At 39.0% G+C, this 4,423-nt stretch overlaps 1 pseudogene; it reads left to right on the plus strand.

Annotated features, from left to right (window-relative positions):
- Positions 1-3,022: 3,022 nt before the first annotated feature.
- Positions 3,023-3,950, plus strand: LOC112818228 (olfactory receptor 6C2-like; annotated as a pseudogene).
- The last annotated feature ends 473 nt before the right edge of the window (positions 3,951-4,423 follow it).

A 4,423-nucleotide genomic window follows, 5' to 3' on the forward strand; every position in this document is an offset into this window, starting at 1 on the left:
AAAGAAAAAAGAGACAGGAGAACACAAATAGAGTATTGAAAAGGTAGCTAAATTAGTAGGGCACTTTGAATGGAGGTATTCTGAAATGGCTTTTGAAAAGTCAGAGCAGCAAGACCAGCCCAGAAGAGAATTTGAAGGTTATGTTCAGTTGGAAAGTGAGTTCAAAGACAAAAGAGGTGGATGAATTAAGAGAGATTGTCAGCATGCTATTCTACAAATTGCTAAGAGTAAATGACAAATACTAGATAGACTTGGAAAGAGAACACATAGTGTATTACAGCCAGTAAGAGCTCTATTAATGAATAGACTTGCCAAAGAAGTCCTGCTCATGAGATTCCAGAAGTCTTCATACTATCAAAGTGAGTTGAAAACTTTATGGAAGTCTTGGAGAGATCTTAAGAAAGATAGAGCTATGGTTGCGGTGAGGAAAAGAGTAGAAAGGGACCCAAAGTTCATCTAATAAAGAGGGAAAGATATCAAGCCCCATGTCAGGCACAACTCTTGTTCAAGGTAAAAAGAAGAAAGAGCAAAAATATTCAGGCTTTATTTAATATTAATAACATTCCTAAAGCTATCTTAAGAACTTTGTGTTTAATCCTATTTAATCCTTACCATAATTCAATGGGGGAAGATGATGTAAATATCTGCATTTTATAGGTGATGATACTGAAGGAAGTAGAGTACTGCAGAGCCTTTGTTTGCACCCTGATCTGATTGGTTCCCAAACCCCAGCCCTTCCCCACTCCCATTTTCAAAATGACCCAGGCAACTGCATTGTGTTTATCCAGGAATTAACTTTTCAGCAGCCTCAGTCAACCTCCTAAAGGAGAATTAAGGGTATGGGTGTCAAGGGCTAGAATGGACCCCATGGAATTCAATCTTTTAGCATCTCATTTCCACAAAATGATTCTACATATTAGTCCATAATAATGTAAACAATAATATTGTCTGATTTACTTTTTGGGGTAGGCAAACAGGCCAGGAGTCAGTTCAAGGGACATACTGGTAAAAATGATCTTTTTACCTTACTGATGTCAAAAATAGTTTCCATAGGTTTGGAAACCTATTACTTGGGGAGCCTAGGTAGCTCAGTTGGTTAGGCATCTGCCTTCTGCTCGGGTCATGATCCCAGGGTCCTGGGATCGAGCCCCACATGAGGCTCTCTGCTCAGCAGGGAGCCTGCTTCTCCCCTATCTGTCACTCCCCCTGCTTGTGCTCACTCTCTCTGTGTGTCAAATACATAAATAAAATCTTAAAAGAAAAAAGAAAAAACCTGTCATCCTGTGCAGAAAAAAACTAACATTCCAATTTTATATACATATATAAATAATAAATAGAAATGGATGAATAACATTTCAGTAAAAGTGTAATCAGCAAACTATTTTCATGTATAAAATGCTTGGTCCCACATAGTTACTTAAGAATCATTAATTTAAATAACTCCTACTGAGTGCCAGACACATTGCTAGACAACCCATTGTGCATAGTGAACAAAACATGACCCGTCTTTATGGACCTTGCAGTCTAGGAAGGGGACAAGGATTAACAAGTTAAAAAGAAAATACATAATTACAAAGAGTAAAGAGGTGCCATAAGAGAAACAGAGTGCACTACTAAAAACCCCAAGTTCACATGTTTGTTTTAGGGAGCATAAGACCTCCTCTGAGGAGGGCATAGTTTCAGTGAAACCCAAAAAAAATAGACACATGAAGTTGGCAGAACAGAAAAAGGCCCCTATAAACAGGGCATGCTTAATGAGAGAAAGAGTAGAAAAAGCTGAGGTGGGAGAGATATGCAGGGGCCACAGCATGTGGGAATTTGCAGGCCACAATAGAGAATTTTAGTTTTATTCCAAGTTCAGATGGAAGCCATCAAAGGGTTTGAAATAGGGAAATGACATCATTCAGTGCATTTAAGAGAGCACTCTCATTGTTGTGTAGGTGATGCTTTCTTTTCTTTTGTTTTGTTTTCCAGTTTTGAAAGTGAAGAGCTCAGCAGAGCAGAGTTATTTTAAATGAGCATGTCTGGCAGTGGAGCTCAGAGAAGACAGACTAGTAGAGAAGCTTGAAGAGCAGCTTTAGGACCTTCACTTCTATCATTTTAATCACCTCTATTTACATTCTACTGAAAGAAGTTTCCTAGTATTCATGACCAGAAGGATTATCATCTTTAATTCTAAAACCTTGTATATAAAAACAAAAACAATAGCAAACCTTTATACTGTGCTTATTATATACCAATTTTTCAAGTGGTTTAAATGTATTCGCTCATTAGTTCCTTTTAACAACCCTATGAAATAAGTACAATTATTTTCCACAGTTTATGAAGAAACTGAAGCACAAAGATTAATTTTTTTTTGAGAGAGAGAGAAAGAATGTGCATGGGGGTGGGAGGAGGGGCAGAGGGAGAGGGACAGAGACAATCCTAACCAGGCTCCACGCCCAGCACAGAGCCCAATGTGGGGCTCAAACTCATGACCCTGAGATCATGACCAGAGCCAAAATCAAGAGTCAGACACTTAATGGACTGAGACATCCAGGTGCCCTGAAGCACAGAGGTTAATAATTTGCCACATGCTGAATGAATCATAATTTGAACCCAAACAATCTCCAGAGTCCATGCCCGAACCAGTGTTGTTGGTATGCTGTTCCTCGGCTGCGATTATATGGTTCATGATAGTGTTTTTGTTTTTGTTTCCTACATAGCTGATTTTATCCTACAGAGGTTCATTCCCAGGGTTTTTCTGGGGGAAGGGGGGAGAGTTTGATTGTTTGTCTAATCTAGAAGTCCTTGTACCATAGACATATTTGATATGATGGTAAGAATATTTAATACCAGTTTTCTGGCCATGCTATTCTCTGAATCTCAGAGTAGCATGAGCCACCAATGCAATCAAATTACCAAATGAAATAATATTGGCTTGTCTGGCATCTACTCACATTTTCAGTCCATTTGAACTCTACTCATGTCCAATTTCTATCTCATTTTTACCAACAGAACATGTAAAAGTCAGAGGTCAGTTATGAAAAATTATACAGTGTTAACAACATTCACCTTGGTAGGACTGACAGATGACCCAAATCTACAGATTCTGCTTTTTGTCTTTTTGTTCATCACCTATCCACTGAGTGTAATCGGAAACCTGACCATCATCACCCTCACATTTGTAGATTCCCGTCTGAAAACTCCTATGTACTTCTTTCTCTGGAATTTCTCATTTTTAGAAGTCTCTTTTACCACTGTCCGTATTCCCAGATATCTGTACACCCTTGCCACCAGGGATAACATGGTTACCTATAATCCTTGTGCCACTCGATTATTTTTTGTTATCGTCCTGGGTGTGACTGAATTTTTTCTCCTGATGGCCATATCCTACGACCGCTATGTGGCCATCTGCAAACCCCTGCACTACAAGACCATCGTGAGCAGCAGAGTCTGCATCAAATTCCTTATTGGATGTTATGTATTAGCTCTGATCATCATCCTCCCACCCTGTAGCATGGGCTTCGAGCTCGAGTTTTGTGACTCTGATGTCATAGATCACTTTGGCTGTGAAAGTGCTCCCATCCTGCTCAGACACAGAGTTTATAGAGCGATTTGTCTTAGTCCTGGCTGTGTTGACACTCGTTTTCACCTTGGTGTGCGTAATTCTGTCCTACACATACATCATCAGAACCATTCTCAGATTCCCTTCTGCCCAGCAAAGGAAAAAGGCTTTTTCTACTTGTTCTTCCCATATAATTGTGTTCTCTATCACCTACGGAAGCTGCATCTTTATCTATATCAAACCTCATGCAAAAGAAGGGCTTGCTATTAATAAGGTGGTGTCAGGGCTTACCACCCCAGGTGCCCCAATGATGAATCCCTTCATTTATACCCTGAGGAACAAGCAAGTGGTACAAGCTTTCAAAGACATGATCAAAAGGGTTGCATCTATCTCAAAGAACTAAAGGACTAGTGAGGACAGAATGACAAATTATAAAAGAATTCCTGATCTCCATTTTATTTTCCCTAATTGTACATTCTTCCGTAGTTTTACATGTATCACAACCCCATTCTGTTATACCTAGTGCCCACTACTGATACATGTATTAATTTTTTAGCTCAGTCTATTCCCAGAAATACATGAGAATAAATATGCAGTAAACACTTATAACAATACACCTGTTATTACTTACAGAACCAAGAAATTTAGACAGTATCAATTTACCATCATGTTAGTACTCAGCTACCCCTCTTGCACTGATATGTCCTGATCTGAATCCCAAATTTCCCAGGAACATCAGTGAGGATGATCTATGTCTACAGGAATGGCCCTATGATCACTCTATTGGATAAAAATTATTCTCTCTCTCCCACTTTTCAGGGAGATATATAGGCTAAATTTTTCTTCTAATACCATTTGCTTAAAAGTTGTACAAGT

Source organism: Callorhinus ursinus, unplaced genomic scaffold (assembly GCF_003265705.2).
Source record: "Callorhinus ursinus isolate GAN/ISIS: 27379988/994484 unplaced genomic scaffold, GSC_fseal_2.0 scaffold242, whole genome shotgun sequence".
Taxonomy (NCBI): domain Eukaryota; kingdom Metazoa; phylum Chordata; class Mammalia; order Carnivora; family Otariidae; genus Callorhinus; species Callorhinus ursinus.